This window comes from Acipenser ruthenus, unplaced genomic scaffold (genome assembly GCF_902713425.1).
Source record: "Acipenser ruthenus unplaced genomic scaffold, fAciRut3.2 maternal haplotype, whole genome shotgun sequence".
Lineage (NCBI taxonomy): Eukaryota > Metazoa > Chordata > Actinopteri > Acipenseriformes > Acipenseridae > Acipenser > Acipenser ruthenus.
This window is the reverse complement of record NW_026708406.1, coordinates 25,001-50,000: the sequence shown is the minus strand read 5'-3', so window position 1 is coordinate 50,000 and position 25,000 is coordinate 25,001. Positions and strand designations below refer to the sequence as shown.

Below are 25,000 nucleotides of genomic sequence, written 5' to 3'. Positions count from 1 at the left end.
TATGTATTTATGTATTTATTTATTTCTTAGCAGCCGCCCTTATCCTGCGCGACTTACAGTCGTAAACAAAAATACATTTCAAGGATCACAGTACAAGTAATAATACGGTCGAGCAAGATAAATACAATGACTTTGGTTCTAGCAAGTACAAGTACGATTCAAGAAAAATACGATTTTCCCTTGCACTCAAAAATGTGTTACAGTGGCATCTTGGACTTGGTGTCCTTGTTTTCAGAACATTTTGGGGAACGTACTTCAGAAACCATAAAGCTTCTCTCTTTTTTTCAACACTAAATTTTGTATTTAGTTTAATTTCTTGAAATAAAAAACGTTAAGCATTTTCTGATTATTATCTATTTCGCTTAGTGTTTTCAAAGAGATACATGTACAACAACGTGTTATTCTATTACTTGACGGACCTTACAAGACCTTACAATACTTCTTGAATGTGTTGTTGAAAAATATTGCTGCGGGACACAAGGTAAAAAATAACTAGCCATTGATAGGTTGCATTTCTGAAACTGCAGCTCGGCACCGTTGGTTGTGCTTGGCAGAAAAGGGCATAGCTGGAATAGGCTAGTGAGTCGGGGGTATAGCTCAGTGGTAGAGCATTTGACTGCAGATCAAGAGGTCCCCGGTTCAAATCCGAGTGCCCCCTTTTTTTCTAAATTAAAATACAAAATGCACGTTAACATTTTTTATTTCAGCTAGAAGCAAAAATTAGTGTTTCAAAGACAGCAACGAGCTACAGACAGGGTTTGAAGACGTGATCCTCAAGTTACGGGACCAAACACCTTACCACTTGGCCACCGCACCCTTTACAACTGGAGAAATTAGAAGCTTGGCCTCTCTTGAGAAGGCCGCCTGGGAAGGCAATCTGGCTGGCCAGTTTAATATAAAAAAGAGTTCCTGTTTGAACTCAAAGCACAAACCTTTCGGTTAACAGTGAACGCCAAGGATGGCAACATAGTCACGGAAAATATTTAAAAAGACAACAGTGGTCTCCAAATGTATTTAAAATACAAACATAAAATAGGTTGCCAGAAATATATTATCAATAGAAATTAGTAAATACTATTTTGCAAATAGTATTTTTTTTTTTAATACTTGACACCATCTACCGGCAGTAGCATACACCAATTTTTTATTTATTTTTTCATAAGAATTAACTGAAAGATTCAGTATTGCCTCAATTACCAAGCCTGTCAGTAACTGCAGTTTGCATAAATTAAATATTGCATAAATTAAATATTACCAGTATTGCGGAAAAAGTAGATCCGAACACACACACAAGTAGGGCTTGAAGTTTTCAGGTTTTATTTTTAATCACGAGAAGTCCCTTTAAACAAATTGAGCTGATTCTGTTTCATATTTAAACTCAGAAAAAGCTTTTAATTACAAAACAATCTTTGTTTTTACCTTCATATCTTGCCTGAGCCTAATTCTGGTCCCCTTAATTTTATTTCAAACAGAGCTGACAAATTACGTAATTTGTTCATTCCCGATCCTACTTTTAACTCGCATTTCATTTTTGCAGTCCCCTAATTTAACGCTGTGTTTTTGTTTATTTATTTATTTATTTATTTATTATTATTATTATTATTATTATTATTATTATTATTATTATTATTATTATTATTATTATTTATGTATTTATGTATTTATGTATTTATGTATTTATGTATTTATGTATTTATTTATTTCTTAGCAGCCGCCCTTATCCTGCGCGACTTACAGTCGTAAACAAAAATACATTTCAAGGATCACAGTACAAGTAATAATACGGTCGAGCAAGATAAATACAATGACTTTGGTTCTAGCAAGTACAAGTACGATTCAAGAAAAATACGATTTTCCCTTGCACTCAAAAATGTGTTACAGTGGCATCTTGGACTTGGTGTCCTTGTTTTCAGAACATTTTGGGGAACGTACTTCAGAAACCATAAAGCTTCTCTCTTTTTTTCAACACTAAATTTTGTATTTAGTTTAATTTCTTGAAATAAAAAACGTTAAGCATTTTCTGATTATTATCTATTTCGCTTAGTGTTTTCAAAGAGATACATGTACAACAACGTGTTATTCTATTACTTGACGGACCTTATACAATACTTCTTCAATGTTTTGTTGAAAAATATTGCTGCGGGACACAAGGTAAAAAATAACTAGCCATTGATAGGTTGCATTTCTGAAACTGCAGCTCGGCACCGTTGGTTGTGCTTGGCAGAAAAGGGCATAGCTGGAATAGGCTAGTGAGTCGGGGGTATAGCTCAGTGGTAGAGCATTTGACTGCAGATCAAGAGGTCCCCGGTTCAAATCCGAGTGCCCCCTTTTTTTCTAAATTAAAATACAAAATGCACGTTAACATTTTTTATTTCAGCTAGAAGCAAAAATTAGTGTTTCAAAGACAGCAACAAGCTACAGACAGGGTTTGAAGACGTGATCCTCAAGTTACGGGACCAAACACCTTACCACTTGGCCACCGCACCCTTTACAACTGGAGAAATTAGAAGCTTGGCCTCTCTTGAGAAGGCCGCCTGGGAAGGCAATCTGGCTGGCCAGTTTAATATAAAATAGAGTTCCTGTTTGAACTCAAAGCACAAACCTTTCGGTTAACAGTGAACGCCAAGGATGGCAACATAGTCACGGAAAATATTTAAAAAGACAACAGTGGTCTCCAAATGTATTTAAAATACAAACATAAAATAGGTTGCCAGAAATATATTATCAATAGAAATTAGTAAATACTATTTTGCAAATAGTATTTTTTTTTTTAATACTTGACACCATCTACCGGCTGTAGCATACACCAATTTTTTATTTATTTTTTCATAAGAATTAACTGAAAGATTCAGTATTGCCTCAATTACCAAGCCTGTCAGTAACTGCAGTTTGCATAAATTAAATATTGCATAAATTAAATATTACCAGTATTGCGGAAAAAGTAGATCCGAACACACACACAAGTAGGGCTTGAAGTTTTCAGGTTTTATTTTTAATCACGAGAAGTCCCTTTAAACAAATTGAGCTGATTCTGTTTCATATTTAAACTCAGAAAAAGCTTTTAATTACAAAACAATCTTTGTTTTTATCTTCATATCTTGCCTGAGCCTAATTCTGGTCCCCTTAATTTTATTTCAAACAGAGCTGACAAATTACGTAATTTGTTCATTCCCGATCCTACTTTTAACTCGCATTTCATTTTTGCAGTCCCCTAATTTAACGCTGTGTTTTTGTTTATTTATTTATTTATTTATTTTTTATTATTATTATTATTATTATTATTATTATTATTATTATTATTATTATTATTTATGTATTTATGTATTTATTTATTTCTTAGCAGCCGCCCTTATCCTGCGCGACTTACAGTCGTAAACAAAAATACATTTCAAGGATCACAGTACAAGTAATAATACGGTCGAGCAAGATAAATACAATGACTTTGGTTCTAGCAAGTACAAGTACGATTCAAGAAAAATACGATTTTCCCTTGCACTCAAAAATGTGTTACAGTGGCATCTTGGACTTGGTGTCCTTGTTTTCAGAACATTTTGGGGAACGTACTTCAGAAACCATAAAGCTTCTCTCTTTTTTTCAACACTAAATTTTGTATTTAGTTTAATTTCTTGAAATAAAAAACGTTAAGCATTTTCTGATTATTATCTATTTTGCTTAGTGTTTTCAAAGAGATACATGTACAACAACGTGTTATTCTATTACTTGACGGACCTTATACAATACTTCTTCAATGTTTTGTTGAAAAATATTGCTGCGGGACACAAGGTAAAAAATAACTAGCCATTGATAGGTTGCATTTCTGAAACTGCAGCTCGGCACCGTTGGTTGTGCTTGGCAGAAAAGGGCATAGCTGGAATAGGCTAGTGAGTCGGGGGTATAGCTCAGTGGTAGAGCATTTGACTGCAGATCAAGAGGTCCCCGGTTCAAATCCGAGTGCCCCCTTTTTTTCTAAATTAAAATACAAAATGCACGTTAACATTTTTTATTTCAGCTAGAAGCAAAAATTAGTGTTTCAAAGACAGCAACAAGCTACAGACAGGGTTTGAAGACGTGATCCTCAAGTTACGGGACCAAACACCTTACCACTTGGCCACCGCACCCTTTACAACTGGAGAAATTAGAAGCTTGGCCTCTCTTGAGAAGGCCGCCTGGGAAGGCAATCTGGCTGGCCAGTTTAATATAAAATAGAGTTCCTGTTTGAACTCAAAGCACAAACCTTTCGGTTAACAGTGAACGCCAAGGATGGCAACATAGTCACGGAAAATATTTAAAAAGACAACAGTGGTCTCCAAATGTATTTAAAATACAAACATAAAATAGGTTGCCAGAAATATATTATCAATAGAAATTAGTAAATACTATTTTGCAAATAGTATTTTTTTTTTTAATACTTGACACCATCTACCGGCTGTAGCATACACCAATTTTTTATTTATTTTTTCATAAGAATTAACTGAAAGATTCAGTATTGCCTCAATTACCAAGCCTGTCAGTAACTGCAGTTTGCATAAATTAAATATTGCATAAATTAAATATTACCAGTATTGCGGAAAAAGTAGATCCGAACACACACACAAGTAGGGCTTGAAGTTTTCAGGTTTTATTTTTAATCACGAGAAGTCCCTTTAAACAAATTGAGCTGATTCTGTTTCATATTTAAACTCAGAAAAAGCTTTTAATTACAAAACAATCTTTGTTTTTATCTTCATATCTTGCCTGAGCCTAATTCTGGTCCCCTTAATTTTATTTCAAACAGAGCTGACAAATTACGTAATTTGTTCATTCCCGATCCTACTTTTAACTCGCATTTCATTTTTGCAGTCCCCTAATTTAACGCTGTGTTTTTGTTTATTTATTTATTTATTTATTTTTTATTATTATTATTATTATTATTATTATTATTATTATTATTATTATTATTATTATTATTATTATTATTTATGTATTTATGTATTTATTTATTTCTTAGCAGCCGCCCTTATCCTGCGCGACTTACAGTCGTAAACAAAAATACATTTCAAGGATCACAGTACAAGTAATAATACGGTCGAGCAAGATAAATACAATGACTTTGGTTCTAGCAAGTACAAGTACGATTCAAGAAAAATACGATTTTCCCTTGCACTCAAAAATGTGTTACAGTGGCATCTTGGACTTGGTGTCCTTGTTTTCAGAACATTTTGGGGAACGTACTTCAGAAACCATAAAGCTTCTCTCTTTTTTTCAACACTAAATTTTGTATTTAGTTTAATTTCTTGAAATAAAAAACGTTAAGCATTTTCTGATTATTATCTATTTTGCTTAGTGTTTTCAAAGAGATACATGTACAACAACGTGTTATTCTATTACTTGACGGACCTTATACAATACTTCTTCAATGTTTTGTTGAAAAATATTGCTGCGGGACACAAGGTAAAAAATAACTAGCCATTGATAGGTTGCATTTCTGAAACTGCAGCTCGGCACCGTTGGTTGTGCTTGGCAGAAAAGGGCATAGCTGGAATAGGCTAGTGAGTCGGGGGTATAGCTCAGTGGTAGAGCATTTGACTGCAGATCAAGAGGTCCCCGGTTCAAATCCGAGTGCCCCCTTTTTTTCTAAATTAAAATACAAAATGCACGTTAACATTTTTTATTTCAGCTAGAAGCAAAAATTAGTGTTTCAAAGACAGCAACAAGCTACAGACAGGGTTTGAAGACGTGATCCTCAAGTTACGGGACCAAACACCTTACCACTTGGCCACCGCACCCTTTACAAGTGGAGAAATTAGAAGCTTGGCCTCTCTTGAGAAGGCCGCCTGGGAAGGCAATCTGGCTGGCCAGTTTAATATAAAATAGAGTTCCTGTTTGAACTCAAAGCACAAACCTTTCGGTTAACAGTGAACGCCAAGGATGGCAACATAGTCACGGAAAATATTTAAAAAGACAACAGTGGTCTCCAAATGTATTTAAAATACAAACATAAAATAGGTTGCCAGAAATATATTATCAATAGAAATTAGTAAATACTATTTTGCAAATAGTATTTTTTTTTTTAATACTTGACACCATCTACCGGCTGTAGCATACACCAATTTTTTATTTATTTTTTCATAAGAATTAACTGAAAGATTCAGTATTGCCTCAATTACCAAGCCTGTCAGTAACTGCAGTTTGCATAAATTAAATATTGCATAAATTAAATATTACCAGTATTGCGGAAAAAGTAGATCCGAACACACACACAAGTAGGGCTTGAAGTTTTCAGGTTTTATTTTTAATCACGAGAAGTCCCTTTAAACAAATTGAGCTGATTCTGTTTCATATTTAAACTCAGAAAAAGCTTTTAATTACAAAACAATCTTTGTTTTTACCTTCATATCTTGCCTGAGCCTAATTCTGGTCCCCTTAATTTTATTTCAAACAGAGCTGACAAATTACGTAATTTGTTCATTCCCGATCCTACTTTTAACTCGCATTTCATTTTTGCAGTCCCCTAATTTAACGCTGTGTTTTTGTTTATTTATTTATTTATTTATTTATTTATTATTATTATTATTATTATTATTATTATTATTATTATTATTATTATTATTATTATTATTATTATTATTATTATTTATGTATTTATGTATTTATGTATTTATTTATTTCTTAGCAGCCGCCCTTATCCTGCGCGACTTACAGTCGTAAACAAAAATACATTTCAAGGATCACAGTACAAGTAATAATACGGTCGAGCAAGATAAATACAATGACTTTGGTTCTAGCAAGTACAAGTACGATTCAAGAAAAATACGATTTTCCCTTGCACTCAAAAATGTGTTACAGTGGCATCTTGGACTTGGTGTCCTTGTTTTCAGAACATTTTGGGGAACGTACTTCAGAAACCATAAAGCTTCTCTCTTTTTTTCAACACTAAATTTTGTATTTAGTTTAATTTCTTGAAATAAAAAACGTTAAGCATTTTCTGATTATTATCTATTTCGCTTAGTGTTTTCAAAGAGATACATGTACAACAACGTGTTATTCTATTACTTGACGGACCTTATACAATACTTCTTGAATGTTTTGTTGAAAAATATTGCTGCGGGACACAAGGTAAAAAATAACTAGCCATTGATAGGTTGCATTTCTGAAACTGCAGCTCGGCACCGTTGGTTGTGCTTGGCAGAAAAGGGCATAGCTGGAATAGGCTAGTGAGTCGGGGGTATAGCTCAGTGGTAGAGCATTTGACTGCAGATCAAGAGGTCCCCGGTTCAAATCCGAGTGCCCCCTTTTTTTCTAAATTAAAATACAAAATGCACGTTAACATTTTTTATTTCAGCTAGAAGCAAAAATTAGTGTTTCAAAGACAGCAACGAGCTACAGACAGGGTTTGAAGACGTGATCCTCAAGTTACGGGACCAAACACCTTACCACTTGGCCACCGCACCCTTTACAACTGGAGAAATTAGAAGCTTGGCCTCTCTTGAGAAGGCCGCCTGGGAAGGCAATCTGGCTGGCCAGTTTAATATAAAAAAGAGTTCCTGTTTGAACTCAAAGCACAAACCTTTCGGTTAACAGTGAACGCCAAGGATGGCAACATAGTCACGGAAAATATTTAAAAAGACAACAGTGGTCTCCAAATGTATTTAAAATACAAACATAAAATAGGTTGCCAGAAATATATTATCAATAGAAATTAGTAAATACTATTTTGCAAATAGTATTTTTTTTTTTAATACTTGACACCATCTACCGGCAGTAGCATACACCAATTTTTTATTTATTTTTTCATAAGAATTAACTGAAAGATTCAGTATTGCCTCAATTACCAAGCCTGTCAGTAACTGCAGTTTGCATAAATTAAATATTGCATAAATTAAATATTACCAGTATTGCGGAAAAAGTAGATCCGAACACACACACAAGTAGGGCTTGAAGTTTTCAGGTTTTATTTTTAATCACGAGAAGTCCCTTTAAACAAATTGAGCTGATTCTGTTTCATATTTAAACTCAGAAAAAGCTTTTAATTACAAAACAATCTTTGTTTTTACCTTCATATCTTGCCTGAGCCTAATTCTGGTCCCCTTAATTTTATTTCAAACAGAGCTGACAAATTACGTAATTTGTTCATTCCCGATCCTACTTTTAACTCGCATTTCATTTTTGCAGTCCCCTAATTTAACGCTGTGTTTTTGTTTATTTATTTATTTATTATTATTATTATTATTATTATTATTATTATTATTATTATTATTATTTATGTATTTATGTATTTATTTATTTCTTAGCAGCCGCCCTTATCCTGCGCGACTTACAGTCGTAAACAAAAATACATTTCAAGGATCACAGTACAAGTAATAATACGGTCGAGCAAGATAAATACAATGACTTTGGTTCTAGCAAGTACAAGTACGATTCAAGAAAAATACGATTTTCCCTTGCACTCAAAAATGTGTTACAGTGGCATCTTGGACTTGGTGTCCTTGTTTTCAGAACATTTTGGGGAACGTACTTCAGAAACCATAAAGCTTCTCTCTTTTTTTCAACACTAAATTTTGTATTTAGTTTAATTTCTTGAAATAAAAAACGTTAAGCATTTTCTGATTATTATCTATTTCGCTTAGTGTTTTCAAAGAGATACATGTACAACAACGTGTTATTCTATTACTTGACGGACCTTATACAATACTTCTTGAATGTTTTGTTGAAAAATATTGCTGCGGGACACAAGGTAAAAAATAACTAGCCATTGATAGGTTGCATTTCTGAAACTGCAGCTCGGCACCGTTGGTTGTGCTTGGCAGAAAAGGGCATAGCTGGAATAGGCTAGTGAGTCGGGGGTATAGCTCAGTGGTAGAGCATTTGACTGCAGATCAAGAGGTCCCCGGTTCAAATCCGAGTGCCCCCTTTTTTTCTAAATTAAAATACAAAATGCACGTTAACATTTTTTATTTCAGCTAGAAGCAAAAAATAGTGTTTCAAAGACAGCAACAAGGTACAGACAGGGTTTGAAGACGTGATCCTCAATTTACGGGACCAAACACCTTACCACTTGGCCACCGCACCCTTTACAACTGGAGAAATTAGAAGCTTGGCCTCTCTTGAGAAGGCCGCCTGGGAAGGCAATCTGGCTGGCCAGTTTAATATAAAAAAGAGTTCCTGTTTGAACTCAAAGCACAAACCTTTCGGTTAACAGTGAACGCCAAGGATGGCAACATAGTCACGGAAAATATTTAAAAAGACAACAGTGGTCTCCAAATGTATTTAAAATACAAACATAAAATAGGTTGCCAGAAATATATTATCAATAGAAATTAGTAAATACTATTTTGCAAATAGTATTTTTTTTTTTTAATACTTGACACCATCTACCGGCAGTAGCATACACCAATTTTTTATTTATTTTTTCATAAGAATTAACTGAAAGATTCAGTATTGCCTCAATTACCAAGCCTGTCAGTAACTGCAGTTTGCATAAATTAAATATTGCATAAATTAAATATTACCAGTATTGCGGAAAAAGTAGATCCGAACACACACACAAGTAGGGCTTGAAGTTTTCAGGTTTTATTTTTAATCACGAGAAGTCCCTTTAAACAAATTGAGCTGATTCTGTTTCATATTTAAACTCAGAAAAAGCTTTTAATTACAAAACAATCTTTGTTTTTACCTTCATATCTTGCCTGAGCCTAATTCTGGTCCCCTTAATTTTATTTCAAACAGAGCTGACAAATTACGTAATTTGTTCATTCCCGATCCTACTTTTAACTCGCATTTCATTTTTGCAGTCCCCTAATTTAACGCTGTGTTTTTGTTTATTTATTTATTTATTTATTTATTATTATTATTATTATTATTATTATTATTATTATTATTATTATTATTATTATTATTATTATTATTTATGTATTTATGTATTTATGTATTTATGTATTTATTTATTTCTTAGCAGCCGCCCTTATCCTGCGCGACTTACAGTCGTAAACAAAAATACATTTCAAGGATCACAGTACAAGTAATAATACGGTCGAGCAAGATAAATACAATGACTTTGGTTCTAGCAAGTACAAGTACGATTCAAGAAAAATACGATTTTCCCTTGCACTCAAAAATGTGTTACAGTGGCATCTTGGACTTGGTGTCCTTGTTTTCAGAACATTTTGGGGAACGTACTTCAGAAACCATAAAGCTTCTCTCTTTTTTTCAACACTAAATTTTGTATTTAGTTTAATTTCTTGAAATAAAAAACGTTAAGCATTTTCTGATTATTATCTATTTCGCTTAGTGTTTTCAAAGAGATACATGTACAACAACGTGTTATTCTATTACTTGACGGACCTTATACAATACTTCTTGAATGTTTTGTTGAAAAATATTGCTGCGGGACACAAGGTAAAAAATAACTAGCCATTGATAGGTTGCATTTCTGAAACTGCAGCTCGGCACCGTTGGTTGTGCTTGGCAGAAAAGGGCATAGCTGGAATAGGCTAGTGAGTCGGGGGTATAGCTCAGTGGTAGAGCATTTGACTGCAGATCAAGAGGTCCCCGGTTCAAATCCGAGTGCCCCCTTTTTTTCTAAATTAAAATACAAAATGCACGTTAACATTTTTTATTTCAGCTAGAAGCAAAAATTAGTGTTTCAAAGACAGCAACGAGCTACAGACAGGGTTTGAAGACGTGATCCTCAAGTTACGGGACCAAACACCTTACCACTTGGCCACCGCACCCTTTACAACTGGAGAAATTAGAAGCTTGGCCTCTCTTGAGAAGGCCGCCTGGGAAGGCAATCTGGCTGGCCAGTTTAATATAAAAAAGAGTTCCTGTTTGAACTCAAAGCACAAACCTTTCGGTTAACAGTGAACGCCAAGGATGGCAACATAGTCACGGAAAATATTTAAAAAGACAACAGTGGTCTCCAAATGTATTTAAAATACAAACATAAAATAGGTTGCCAGAAATATATTATCAATAGAAATTAGTAAATACTATTTTGCAAATAGTATTTTTTTTTTTAATACTTGACACCATCTACCGGCAGTAGCATACACCAATTTTTTATTTATTTTTTCATAAGAATTAACTGAAAGATTCAGTATTGCCTCAATTACCAAGCCTGTCAGTAACTGCAGTTTGCATAAATTAAATATTGCATAAATTAAATATTACCAGTATTGCGGAAAAAGTAGATCCGAACACACACACAAGTAGGGCTTGAAGTTTTCAGGTTTTATTTTTAATCACGAGAAGTCCCTTTAAACAAATTGAGCTGATTCTGTTTCATATTTAAACTCAGAAAAAGCTTTTAATTACAAAACAATCTTTGTTTTTACCTTCATATCTTGCCTGAGCCTAATTCTGGTCCCCTTAATTTTATTTCAAACAGAGCTGACAAATTACGTAATTTGTTCATTCCCGATCCTACTTTTAACTCGCATTTCATTTTTGCAGTCCCCTAATTTAACGCTGTGTTTTTGTTTATTTATTTATTTATTTATTTATTATTATTATTATTATTATTATTATTATTATTATTATTATTATTATTATTATTTATGTATTTATGTATTTATTTATTTCTTAGCAGCCGCCCTTATCCTGCGCGACTTACAGTCGTAAACAAAAATACATTTCAAGGATCACAGTACAAGTAATAATACGGTCGAGCAAGATAAATACAATGACTTTGGTTCTAGCAAGTACAAGTACGATTCAAGAAAAATACGATTTTCCCTTGCACTCAAAAATGTGTTAAAGTGGCATCTTGGACTTGGTGTCCTTGTTTTCAGAACATTTTGGGGAACGTACTTCAGAAACCATAAAGCTTCTCTCTTTTTTTCAACACTAAATTTTGTATTTAGTTTAATTTCTTGAAATAAAAAACGTTAAGCATTTTCTGATTATTATCTATTTCGCTTAGTGTTTTCAAAGAGATACATGTATAACAACGTGTTATTCTATTACTTGACGAACCTTATACAATACTTCTTGAATGTTTTGTTGAAAAATATTGCTGCGGGACACAAGGTAAAAAATAACTAGCCATTGATAGGTTGCATTTCTGAAACTGCAGCTCGGCACCGTTGGTTGTGCTTGGCAGAAAAGGGCATAGCTGGAATAGGCTAGTGAGTCGGGGGTATAGCTCAGTGGTAGAGCATTTGACTGCAGATCAAGAGGTCCCCGGTTCAAATCCGAGTGCCCCCTTTTTTTCTAAATTAAAATACAAAATGCACGTTAACATTTTTTATTTCAGCTAGAAGCAAAAAATAGTGTTTCAAAGACAGCAACAAGGTACAGACAGGGTTTGAAGACGTGATCCTCAATTTACGGGACCAAACACCTTACCACTTGGCCACCGCACCCTTTACAACTGGAGAAATTAGAAGCTTGGCCTCTCTTGAGAAGGCCGCCTGGGAAGGCAATCTGGCTGGCCAGTTTAATATAAAAAAGAGTTCCTGTTTGAACTCAAAGCACAAACCTTTCGGTTAACAGTGAACGCCAAGGATGGCAACATAGTCACGGAAAATATTTAAAAAGACAACAGTGGTCTCCAAATGTATTTAAAATACAAACATAAAATAGGTTGCCAGAAATATATTATCAATAGAAATTAGTAAATACTATTTTGCAAATAGTATTTTTTTTTTTTAATACTTGACACCATCTACCGGCAGTAGCATACACCAATTTTTTATTTATTTTTTCATAAGAATTAACTGAAAGATTCAGTATTGCCTCAATTACCAAGCCTGTCAGTAACTGCAGTTTGCATAAATTAAATATTGCATAAATTAAATATTACCAGTATTGCGGAAAAAGTAGATCCGAACACACACACAAGTAGGGCTTGAAGTTTTCAGGTTTTATTTTTAATCACGAGAAGTCCCTTTAAACAAATTGAGCTGATTCTGTTTCATATTTAAACTCAGAAAAAGCTTTTAATTACAAAACAATCTTTGTTTTTACCTTCATATCTTGCCTGAGCCTAATTCTGGTCCCCTTAATTTTATTTCAAACAGAGCTGACAAATTACGTAATTTGTTCATTCCCGATCCTACTTTTAACTCGCATTTCATTTTTGCAGTCCCCTAATTTAACGCTGTGTTTTTGTTTATTTATTTATTTATTTATTTATTATTATTATTATTATTATTATTATTATTATTATTATTATTATTATTATTATTATTATTTATGTATTTATGTATTTATTTATTTCTTAGCAGCCGCCCTTATCCTGCGCGACTTACAGTCGTAAACAAAAATACATTTCAAGGATCACAGTACAAGTAATAATACGGTCGAGCAAGATAAATACAATGACTTTGGTTCTAGCAAGTACAAGTACGATTCAAGAAAAATACGATTTTCCCTTGCACTCAAAAATGTGTTACAGTGGCATCTTGGACTTGGTGTCCTTGTTTTCAGAACATTTTGGGGAACGTACTTCAGAAACCATAAAGCTTCTCTCTTTTTTTCAACACTAAATTTTGTATTTAGTTTAATTTCTTGAAATAAAAAACGTTAAGCATTTTCTGATTATTATCTATTTCGCTTAGTGTTTTCAAAGAGATACATGTACAACAACGTGTTATTCTATTACTTGACGGACCTTATACAATACTTCTTGAATGTTTTGTTGAAAAATATTGCTGCGGGACACAAGGTAAAAAATAACTAGCCATTGATAGGTTGCATTTCTGAAACTGCAGCTCGGCACCGTTGGTTGTGCTTGGCAGAAAAGGGCATAGCTGGAATAGGCTAGTGAGTCGGGGGTATAGCTCAGTGGTAGAGCATTTGACTGCAGATCAAGAGGTCCCCGGTTCAAATCCGAGTGCCCCCTTTTTTTCTAAATTAAAATACAAAATGCACGTTAACATTTTTTATTTCAGCTAGAAGCAAAAAATAGTGTTTCAAAGACAGCAACAAGGTACAGACAGGGTTTGAAGACGTGATCCTCAATTTACGGGACCAAACACCTTACCACTTGGCCACCGCACCCTTTACAACTGGAGAAATTAGAAGCTTGGCCTCTCTTGAGAAGGCCGCCTGGGAAGGCAATCTGGCTGGCCAGTTTAATATAAAAAAGAGTTCCTGTTTGAACTCAAAGCACAAACCTTTCGGTTAACAGTGAACGCCAAGGATGGCAACATAGTCACGGAAAATATTTAAAAAGACAACAGTGGTCTCCAAATGTATTTAAAATACAAACATAAAATAGGTTGCCAGAAATATATTATCAATAGAAATTAGTAAATACTATTTTGCAAATAGTATTTTTTTTTTTTAATACTTGACACCATCTACCGGCAGTAGCATACACCAATTTTTTATTTATTTTTTCATAAGAATTAACTGAAAGATTCAGTATTGCCTCAATTACCAAGCCTGTCAGTAACTGCAGTTTGCATAAATTAAATATTGCATAAATTAAATATTACCAGTATTGCGGAAAAAGTAGATCCGAACACACACACAAGTAGGGCTTGAAGTTTTCAGGTTTTATTTTTAATCACGAGAAGTCCCTTTAAACAAATTGAGCTGATTCTGTTTCATATTTAAACTCAGAAAAAGCTTTTAATTACAAAACAATCTTTGTTTTTACCTTCATATCTTGCCTGAGCCTAATTCTGGTCCCCTTAATTTTATTTCAAACAGAGCTGACAAATTACGTAATTTGTTCATTCCCGATCCTACTTTTAACTCGCATTTCATTTTTGCAGTCCCCTAATTTAACGCTGTGTTTTTGTTTATTTATTTATTTATTTATTTATTATTATTATTATTATTATTATTATTATTATTATTATTATTATTATTATTATTATTATTATTATTATTATTATTTATGTATTTATGTATTTATGTATTTATGTATTTATTTATTTCTTAGCAGCCGCCCTTATCCTGCGCGACTTACAGTCGTAAACAAAAATACATTTCAAGGATCACAGTACAAGTAATAATACGGTCGAGCAAGATAAATACAATGACTTTGGTTCTAGCAAGTACAAGTACGATTCAAGAAAAATACGATTTTCCCTTGCACTCAAAAATGTGTTACAGTGGCATCTTGGACTTGGTGTCCTTGTTTTCAGAACATTTTGGGGAACGTACTTCAGAAACCATAAAGCTTCTCTCTTTTTTTCAACACTAAATTTTGTATTTAGTTTAATTTCTTGAAATAAAAAACGTTAAGCATTTTCTGATTATTATCTATTTCGCTTAGTGTTTTCAAAGAGATACATGTACAACAACGTGTTATTCTATTACTTGACGGACCTTATACAATACTTCTTGAATGTTTTGTTGAAAAATATTGCTGCGGGACACAAGGTAAAAAATAACTAGCCATTGATAGGTTGCATTTCTGAAACTGCAGCTCGGCACCGTTGGTTGTGCTTGGCAGAAAAGGGCATAGCTGGAATAGGCTAGTGAGTCGGGGGTATAGCTCAGTGGTAGAGCATTTGACTGCAGATCAAGAGGTCCCCGGTTCAAATCCGAGTGCCCCCTTTTTTTCTAAATTAAAATACAAAATGCACGTTAACATTTTTTATTTCAGCTAGAAGCAAAAATTAGTGTTTCAAAGACAGCAACAAGCTACAGACAGGGTTTGAAGACGTGATCCTCAATTTACGGGACCAAACACCTTACCACTTGGCCACCGCACCCTTTACAACTGGAGAAATTAGAAGCTTGGCCTCTCTTGAGAAGGCCGCCTGGGAAGGCAATCTGGCTGGCCAGTTTAATATAAAAAAGAGTTCCTGTTTGAACTCAAAGCACAAACCTTTCGGTTAACAGTGAACGCCAAGGATGGCAACATAGTCACGGAAAATATTTAAAAAGACAACAGTGGTCTCCAAATGTATTTAAAATACAAACATAAAATAGGTTGCCAGAAATATATTATCAATAGAAATTAGTAAATACTATTTTGCAAATAGTATTTTTTTTTTTAATACTTGACACCATCTACCGGCAGTAGCATACACCAATTTTTTATTTATTTTTTCATAAGAATTAACTGAAAGATTCAGTATTGCCTCAATTACCAAGCCTGTCAGTAACTGCAGTTTGCATAAATTAAATATTGCATAAATTAAATATTACCAGTATTGCGGAAAAAGTAGATCCGAACACACACACAAGTAGGGCTTGAAGTTTTCAGGTTTTATTTTTAATCACGAGAAGTCCCTTTAAACAAATTGAGCTGATTCTGTTTCATATTTAAACTCAGAAAAAGCTTTTAATTACAAAACAATCTTTGTTTTTACCTTCATATCTTGCCTGAGCCTAATTCTGGTCCCCTTAATTTTATTTCAAACAGAGCTGACAAATTACGTAATTTGTTCATTCCCGATCCTACTTTTAACTCGCATTTCATTTTTGCAGTCCCCTAATTTAACGCTGTGTTTTTGTTTATTTATTTATTTATTTATTTATTATTATTATTATTATTATTATTATTATTATTATTATTATTATTATTATTATTATTATTATTATTTATGTATTTATGTATTTATGTATTTATGTATTTATTTATTTCTTAGCAGCCGCCCTTATCCTGCGCGACTTACAGTCGTAAACAAAAATACATTTCAAGGATCACAGTACAAGTAATAATACGGTCGAGCAAGATAAATACAATGACTTTGGTTCTAGCAAGTACAAGTACGATTCAAGAAAAATACGATTTTCCCTTGCACTCAAAAATGTGTTACAGTGGCATCTTGGACTTGGTGTCCTTGTTTTCAGAACATTTTGGGGAACGTACTTCAGAAACCATAAAGCTTCTCTCTTTTTTTCAACACTAAATTTTGTATTTAGTTTAATTTCTTGAAATAAAAAACGTTAAGCATTTTCTGATTATTATCTATTTCGCTTAGTGTTTTCAAAGAGATACATGTACAACAACGTGTTATTCTATTACTTGACGGACCTTATACAATACTTCTTGAATGTTTTGTTGAAAAATATTGCTGCGGGACACAAGGTAAAAAATAACTAGCCATTGATAGGTTGCATTTCTGAAACTGCAGCTCGGCACCGTTGGTTGTGCTTGGCAGAAAAGGGCATAGCTGGAATAGGCTAGTGAGTCGGGGGTATAGCTCAGTGGTAGAGCATTTGACTGCAGATCAAGAGGTCCCCGGTTCAAATCCGAGTGCCCCCTTTTTTTCTAAATTAAAATACAAAATGCACGTTAACATTTTTTATTTCAGCTAGAAGCAAAAAATAGTGTTTCAAAGACAGCAACAAGGTACAGACAGGGTTTGAAGACGTGATCCTCAATTTACGGGACCAAACACCTTACCACTTGGCCACCGCACCCTTTACAACTGGAGAAATTAGAAGCTTGGCCTCTCTTGAGAAGGCCGCCTGGGAAGGCAATCTGGCTGGCCAGTTTAATATAAAAAAGAGTTCCTGTTTGAACTCAAAGCACAAACCTTTCGGTTAACAGTGAACGCCAAGGATGGCAACATAGTCACGGAAAATATTTAAAAAGACAACAGTGGTCTCCAAATGTATTTAAAATACAAACATAAAATAGGTTGCCAGAAATATATTATCAATAGAAATTAGTAAATACTATTTTGCAAATAGTATTTTTTTTTTTTAATACTTGACACCATCTACCGGCAGTAGCATACACCAATTTTTTATTTATTTTTTCATAAGAATTAACTGAAAGATTCAGTATTGCCTCAATTACCAAGCCTGTCAGTAACTGCAGTTTGCATAAATTAAATATTGCATAAATTAAATATTACCAGTATTGCGGAAAAAGTAGATCCGAACACACACACAAGTAGGGCTTGAAGTTTTCAGGTTTTATTTTTAATCACGAGAAGTCCCTTTAAACAAATTGAGCTGATTCTGTTTCATATTTAAACTCAGAAAAAGCTTTTAATTACAAAACAATCTTTGTTTTTACCTTCATATCTTGCCTGAGCCTAATTCTGGTCCCCTTAATTTTATTTCAAACAGAGCTGACAAATTACGTAATTTGTTCATTCCCGATCCTACTTTTAACTCGCATTTCATTTTTGCAGTCCCCTAATTTAACGCTGTGTTTTTGTTTATTTATTTATTTATTTATTTATTATTATTATTATTATTATTATTATTATTATTATTATTATTATTATTATTATTATTATTATTATTATTATTATTATTATTTATGTATTTATGTATTTATTTATTTCTTAGCAGCCGCCCTTATCCTGCGCGACTTACAGTCGTAAACAAAAATACATTTCAAGGATCACAGTACAAGTAATAATACGGTCGAGCAAGATAAATACAATGACTTTGGTTCTAGCAAGTACAAGTACGATTCAAGAAAAATACGATTTTCCCTTGCACTCAAAAATGTGTTACAGTGGCATCTTGGACTTGGTGTCCTTGTTTTCAGAACATTTTGGGGAACGTACTTCAGAAACCATAAAGCTTCTCTCTTTTTTTCAACACTAAATTTTGTATTTAGTTTAATTTCTTGAAATAAAAAACGTTAAGCATTTTCTGATTATTATCTATTTCGCTTAGTGTTTTCAAAGAGATACATGTACAACAACGTGTTATTCTATTACTTGACGGACCTTATACAATACTTCTTGAATGTTTTGTTGAAAAATATTGCTGCGGGACACAAGGTAAAAAATAACTAGCCATTGATAGGTTGCATTTCTGAAACTGCAGCTCGGCACCGTTGGTTGTGCTTGGCAGAAAAGGGCATAGCTGGAATAGGCTAGTGAGTCGGGGGTATAGCTCAGTGGTAGAGCATTTGACTGCAGATCAAGAGGTCCCCGGTTCAAATCCGAGTGCCCCCTTTTTTTCTAAATTAAAATACAAAATGCACGTTAACATTTTTTATTTCAGCTAGAAGCAAAAAATAGTGTTTCAAAGACAGCAACAAGGTACAGACAGGGTTTGAAGACGTGATCCTCAATTTACGGGACCAAACACCTTACCACTTGGCCACCGCACCCTTTACAACTGGAGAAATTAGAAGCTTGGCCTCTCTTGAGAAGGCCGCCTGGGAAGGCAATCTGGCTGGCCAGTTTAATATAAAAAAGAGTTCCTGTTTGAACTCAAAGCACAAACCTTTCGGTTAACAGTGAACGCCAAGGATGGCAACATAGTCACGGAAAATATTTAAAAAGACAACAGTGGTCTCCAAATGTATTTAAAATACAAACATAAAATAGGTTGCCAGAAATATATTATCAATAGAAATTAGTAAATACTATTTTGCAAATAGTATTTTTTTTTTTTAATACTTGACACCATCTACCGGCAGTAGCATACACCAATTTTTTATTTATTTTTTCATAAGAATTAACTGAAAGATTCAGTATTGCCTCAATTACCAAGCCTGTCAGTAACTGCAGTTTGCATAAATTAAATATTGCATAAATTAAATATTACCAGTATTGCGGAAAAAGTAGATCCGAACACACACACAAGTAGGGCTTGAAGTTTTCAGGTTTTATTTTTAATCACGAGAAGTCCCTTTAAACAAATTGAGCTGATTCTGTTTCATATTTAAACTCAGAAAAAGCTTTTAATTACAAAACAATCTTTGTTTTTACCTTCATATCTTGCCTGAGCCTAATTCTGGTCCCCTTAATTTTATTTCAAACAGAGCTGACAAATTACGTAATTTGTTCATTCCCGATCCTACTTTTAACTCGCATTTCATTTTTGCAGTCCCCTAATTTAACGCTGTGTTTTTGTTTATTTATTTATTTATTTATTTATTATTATTATTATTATTATTATTATTATTATTATTATTATTATTATTATTATTATTATTATTATTATTATTATTTATGTATTTATGTATTTATTTATTTCTTAGCAGCCGCCCTTATCCTGCGCGACTTACAGTCGTAAACAAAAATACATTTCAAGGATCACAGTACAAGTAATAATACGGTCGAGCAAGATAAATACAATGACTTTGGTTCTAGCAAGTACAAGTACGATTCAAGAAAAATACGATTTTCCCTTGCACTCAAAAATGTGTTACAGTGGCATCTTGGACTTGGTGTCCTTGTTTTCAGAACATTTTGGGGAACGTACTTCAGAAACCATAAAGCTTCTCTCTTTTTTTCAACACTAAATTTTGTATTTAGTTTAATTTCTTGAAATAAAAAACGTTAAGCATTTTCTGATTATTATCTATTTCGCTTAGTGTTTTCAAAGAGATACATGTACAACAACGTGTTATTCTATTACTTGACGGACCTTATATAATACTTCTTGAATGTGTTGTTGAAAAATATTGCTGCGGGACACAAGGTAAAAAATAACTAGCCATTGATAGGTTGCATTTCTGAAACTGCAGCTCGGCACCGTTGGTTGTGCTTGGCAGAAAAGGGCATAGCTGGAATAGGCTAGTGAGTCGGGGGTATAGCTCAGTGGTAGAGCATTTGACTGCAGATCAAGAGGTCCCCGGTTCAAATCCGAGTGCCCCCTTTTTTTTCTAAATTAAAATACAAAATGCACGTTAACATTTTTTATTTCAGCTAGAAGCAAAAATTAGTGTTTCAAAGACAGCAACGAGCTACAGACAGGGTTTGAAGACGTGATCCTCAAGTTACGGGACCAAACACCTTACCACTTGGCCACCGCACCCTTTACAACTGGAGAAATTAGAAGCTTGGCCTCTCTTGAGAAGGCCGCCTGGGAAGGCAATCTGGCTGGCCAGTTTAATATAAAAAAGAGTTCCTGTTTGAACTCAAAGCACAAACCTTTCGGTTAACAGTGAACGCCAAGGATGGCAACATAGTCACGGAAAATATTTAAAAAGACAACAGTGGTCTCCAAATGTATTTAAAATACAAACATAAAATAGGTTGCCAGAAATATATTATCAATAGAAATTAGTAAATACTATTTTGCAAATAGTATTTTTTTTTTTTAATACTTGACACCATCTACCGGCAGTAGCATACACCAATTTTTTATTTATTTTTTCATAAGAATTAACTGAAAGATTCAGTATTGCCTCAATTACCAAGCCTGTCAGTAACTGCAGTTTGCATAAATTAAATATTGCATAAATTAAATATTACCAGTATTGCGGAAAAAGTAGATCCGAACACACACACAAGTAGGGCTTGAAGTTTTCAGGTTTTATTTTTAATCACGAGAAGTCCCTTTAAACAAATTGAGCTGATTCTGTTTCATATTTAAACTCAGAAAAAGCTTTTAATTACAAAACAATCTTTGTTTTTACCTTCATATCTTGCCTGAGCCTAATTCTGGTCCCCTTAATTTTATTTCAAACAGAGCTGACAAATTACGTAATTTGTTCATTCCCGATCCTACTTTTAACTCGCATTTCATTTTTGCAGTCCCCTAATTTAACGCTGTGTTTTTGTTTATTTATTTATTTATTTATTTATTATTATTATTATTATTATTATTATTATTATTATTATTATTATTATTATTATTATTATTATTTATGTATTTATGTATTTATTTATTTCTTAGCAGCCGCCCTTATCCTGCGCGACTTACAGTCGTAAACAAAAATACATTTCAAGGATCACAGTACAAGTAATAATACGGTCGAGCAAGATAAATACAATGACTTTGGTTCTAGCAAGTACAAGTACGATTCAAGAAAAATACGATTTTCCCTTGCACTCAAAAATGTGTTACAGTGGCATCTTGGACTTGGTGTCCTTGTTTTCAGAACATTTTGGGGAACGTACTTCAGAAACCATAAAGCTTCTCTCTTTTTTTCAACACTAAATTTTGTATTTAGTTTAATTTCTTGAAATAAAAAACGTTAAGCATTTTCTGATTATTATCTATTTCGCTTAGTGTTTTCAAAGAGATACATGTACAACAACGTGTTATTCTATTACTTGACGGACCTTATACAATACTTCTTGAATGTTTTGTTGAAAAATATTGCTGCGGGACACAAGGTAAAAAATAACTAGCCATTGATAGGTTGCATTTCTGAAACTGCAGCTCGGCACCGTTGGTTGTGCTTGGCAGAAAAGGGCATAGCTGGAATAGGCTAGTGAGTCGGGGGTATAGCTCAGTGGTAGAGCATTTGACTGCAGATCAAGAGGTCCCCGGTTCAAATCCGAGTGCCCCCTTTTTTTCTAAATTAAAATACAAAATGCACGTTAACATTTTTTATTTCAGCTAGAAGCAAAAAATAGTGTTTCAAAGACAGCAACAAGGTACAGACAGGGTTTGAAGACGTGATCCTCAATTTACGGGACCAAACACCTTACCACTTGGCCACCGCACCCTTTACAACTGGAGAAATTAGAAGCTTGGCCTCTCTTGAGAAGGCCGCCTGGGAAGGCAATCTGGCTGGCCAGTTTAATATAAAAAAGAGTTCCTGTTTGAACTCAAAGCACAAACCTTTCGGTTAACAGTGAACGCCAAGGATGGCAACATAGTCACGGAAAATATTTAAAAAGACAACAGTGGTCTCCAAATGTATTTAAAATACAAACATAAAATAGGTTGCCAGAAATATATTATCAATAGAAATTAGTAAATACTATTTTGCAAATAGTATTTTTTTTTTTTAATACTTGACACCATCTACCGGCAGTAGCATACACCAATTTTTTATTTATTTTTTCATAAGAATTAACTGAAAGATTCAGTATTGCCTCAATTACCAAGCCTGTCAGTAACTGCAGTTTGCATAAATTAAATATTGCATAAATTAAATATTACCAGTATTGCGGAAAAAGTAGATCCGAACACACACACAAGTAGGGCTTGAAGTTTTCAGGTTTTATTTTTAATCACGAGAAGTCCCTTTAAACAAATTGAGCTGATTCTGTTTCATATTTAAACTCAGAAAAAGCTTTTAATTACAAAACAATCTTTGTTTTTACCTTCATATCTTGCCTGAGCCTAATTCTGGTCCCCTTAATTTTATTTCAAACAGAGCTGACAAATTACGTAATTTGTTCATTCCCGATCCTACTTTTAACTCGCATTTCATTTTTGCAGTCCCCTAATTTAACGCTGTGTTTTTGTTTATTTATTTATTTATTTATTTATTATTATTATTATTATTATTATTATTATTATTATTATTATTATTATTATTATTATTATTATTATTTATGTATTTATGTATTTATTTATTTCTTAGCAGCCGCCCTTATCCTGCGCGACTTACAGTCGTAAACAAAAATACATTTCAAGGATCACAGTACAAGTAATAATACGGTCGAGCAAGATAAATACAATGACTTTGGTTCTAGCAAGTACAAGTACGATTCAAGAAAAATACGATTTTCCCTTGCACTCAAAAATGTGTTACAGTGGCATCTTGGACTTGGTGTCCTTGTTTTCAGAACATTTTGGGGAACGTACTTCAGAAACCATAAAGCTTCTCTCTTTTTTTCAACACTAAATTTTGTATTTAGTTTAATTTCTTGAAATAAAAAACGTTAAGCATTTTCTGATTATTATCTATTTCGCTTAGTGTTTTCAAAGAGATACATGTACAACAACGTGTTATTCTATTACTTGACGGACCTTATATAATACTTCTTGAATGTGTTGTTGAAAAATATTGCTGCGGGACACAAGGTAAAAAATAACTAGCCATTGATAGGTTGCATTTCTGAAACTGCAGCTCGGCACCGTTGGTTGTGCTTGGCAGAAAAGGGCATAGCTGGAATAGGCTAGTGAGTCGGGGGTATAGCTCAGTGGTAGAGCATTTGACTGCAGATCAAGAGGTCCCCGGTTCAAATCCGAGTGCCCCCTTTTTTTTCTAAATTAAAATACAAAATGCACGTTAACATTTTTTATTTCAGCTAGAAGCAAAAATTAGTGTTTCAAAGACAGCAACGAGCTACAGACAGGGTTTGAAGACGTGATCCTCAAGTTACGGGACCAAACACCTTACCACTTGGCCACCGCACCCTTTACAACTGGAGAAATTAGAAGCTTGGCCTCTCTTGAGAAGGCCGCCTGGGAAGGCAATCTGGCTGGCCAGTTTAATATAAAAAAGAGTTCCTGTTTGAACTCAAAGCACAAACCTTTCGGTTAACAGTGAACGCCAAGGATGGCAACATAGTCACGGAAAATATTTAAAAAGACAACAGTGGTCTCCAAATGTATTTAAAATACAAACATAAAATAGGTTGCCAGAAATATATTATCAATAGAAATTAGTAAATACTATTTTGCAAATAGTATTTTTTTTTTTTAATACTTGACACCATCTACCGGCAGTAGCATACACCAATTTTTTATTTATTTTTTCATAAGAATTAACTGAAAGATTCAGTATTGCCTCAATTACCAAGCCTGTCAGTAACTGCAGTTTGCATAAATTAAATATTGCATAAATTAAATATTACCAGTATTGCGGAAAAAGTAGATCCGAACACACACACAAGTAGGGCTTGAAGTTTTCAGGTTTTATTTTTAATCACGAGAAGTCCCTTTAAACAAATTGAGCTGATTCTGTTTCATATTTAAACTCAGAAAAAGCTTTTAATTACAAAACAATCTTTGTTTTTACCTTCATATCTTGCCTGAGCCTAATTCTGGTCCCCTTAATTTTATTTCAAACAGAGCTGACAAATTACGTAATTTGTTCATTCCCGATCCTACTTTTAACTCGCATTTCATTTTTGCAGTCCCCTAATTTAACGCTGTGTTTTTGTTTATTTATTTATTTATTTATTTATTATTATTATTATTATTATTATTATTATTATTATTATTATTATTATTATTATTATTATTATTTATGTATTTATGTATTTATTTATTTCTTAGCAGCCGCCCTTATCCTGCGCGACTTACAGTCGTAAACAAAAATACATTTCAAGGATCACAGTACAAGTAATAATACGGTCGAGCAAGATAAATACAATGACTTTGGTTCTAGCAAGTACAAGTACGATTCAAGAAAAATACGATTTTCCCTTGCACTCAAAAATGTGTTACAGTGGCATCTTGGACTTGGTGTCCTTGTTTTCAGAACATTTTGGGGAACGTA

At 33.5% G+C, this 25,000-nt stretch overlaps 15 non-coding genes across 15 annotated transcripts; all 15 read left to right on the top strand.

The window, feature by feature from the left end:
• The first annotated feature begins 586 nt into the window (after positions 1–586).
• trnac-gca (transfer RNA cysteine (anticodon GCA)) lies at positions 587–658 on the top strand. Its single transcript has one exon. It is a non-coding gene; the product is annotated as a tRNA-Cys (tRNA).
• A 1,598-nt stretch (positions 659–2,256) lies between these two features.
• trnac-gca (transfer RNA cysteine (anticodon GCA)) lies at positions 2,257–2,328 on the top strand. Its single transcript has one exon. It is a non-coding gene; the product is annotated as a tRNA-Cys (tRNA).
• A 1,560-nt stretch (positions 2,329–3,888) lies between these two features.
• trnac-gca (transfer RNA cysteine (anticodon GCA)) lies at positions 3,889–3,960 on the top strand. The gene has a single exon. It is a non-coding gene; the product is annotated as a tRNA-Cys (tRNA).
• A 1,575-nt stretch (positions 3,961–5,535) lies between these two features.
• Positions 5,536–5,607, top strand: trnac-gca (transfer RNA cysteine (anticodon GCA)). Its single transcript has one exon. It is a non-coding gene; the product is annotated as a tRNA-Cys (tRNA).
• A 1,593-nt stretch (positions 5,608–7,200) lies between these two features.
• On the top strand, positions 7,201–7,272 carry trnac-gca (transfer RNA cysteine (anticodon GCA)). The gene has a single exon. It is a non-coding gene; the product is annotated as a tRNA-Cys (tRNA).
• A 1,546-nt stretch (positions 7,273–8,818) lies between these two features.
• On the top strand, positions 8,819–8,890 carry trnac-gca (transfer RNA cysteine (anticodon GCA)). Its single transcript has one exon. It is a non-coding gene; the product is annotated as a tRNA-Cys (tRNA).
• Positions 8,891–10,479: 1,589 nt separating this feature from the next.
• trnac-gca (transfer RNA cysteine (anticodon GCA)) lies at positions 10,480–10,551 on the top strand. The gene has a single exon. It is a non-coding gene; the product is annotated as a tRNA-Cys (tRNA).
• Positions 10,552–12,111: 1,560 nt separating this feature from the next.
• Positions 12,112–12,183, top strand: trnac-gca (transfer RNA cysteine (anticodon GCA)). The gene has a single exon. It is a non-coding gene; the product is annotated as a tRNA-Cys (tRNA).
• Positions 12,184–13,750: 1,567 nt separating this feature from the next.
• Positions 13,751–13,822, top strand: trnac-gca (transfer RNA cysteine (anticodon GCA)). The gene has a single exon. It is a non-coding gene; the product is annotated as a tRNA-Cys (tRNA).
• Positions 13,823–15,420: 1,598 nt separating this feature from the next.
• trnac-gca (transfer RNA cysteine (anticodon GCA)) lies at positions 15,421–15,492 on the top strand. Its single transcript has one exon. It is a non-coding gene; the product is annotated as a tRNA-Cys (tRNA).
• A 1,588-nt stretch (positions 15,493–17,080) lies between these two features.
• On the top strand, positions 17,081–17,152 carry trnac-gca (transfer RNA cysteine (anticodon GCA)). Its single transcript has one exon. It is a non-coding gene; the product is annotated as a tRNA-Cys (tRNA).
• A 1,588-nt stretch (positions 17,153–18,740) lies between these two features.
• trnac-gca (transfer RNA cysteine (anticodon GCA)) lies at positions 18,741–18,812 on the top strand. Its single transcript has one exon. It is a non-coding gene; the product is annotated as a tRNA-Cys (tRNA).
• A 1,582-nt stretch (positions 18,813–20,394) lies between these two features.
• trnac-gca (transfer RNA cysteine (anticodon GCA)) lies at positions 20,395–20,466 on the top strand. The gene has a single exon. It is a non-coding gene; the product is annotated as a tRNA-Cys (tRNA).
• A 1,571-nt stretch (positions 20,467–22,037) lies between these two features.
• Positions 22,038–22,109, top strand: trnac-gca (transfer RNA cysteine (anticodon GCA)). The gene has a single exon. It is a non-coding gene; the product is annotated as a tRNA-Cys (tRNA).
• A 1,573-nt stretch (positions 22,110–23,682) lies between these two features.
• trnac-gca (transfer RNA cysteine (anticodon GCA)) lies at positions 23,683–23,754 on the top strand. Its single transcript has one exon. It is a non-coding gene; the product is annotated as a tRNA-Cys (tRNA).
• The last annotated feature ends 1,246 nt before the right edge of the window (positions 23,755–25,000 follow it).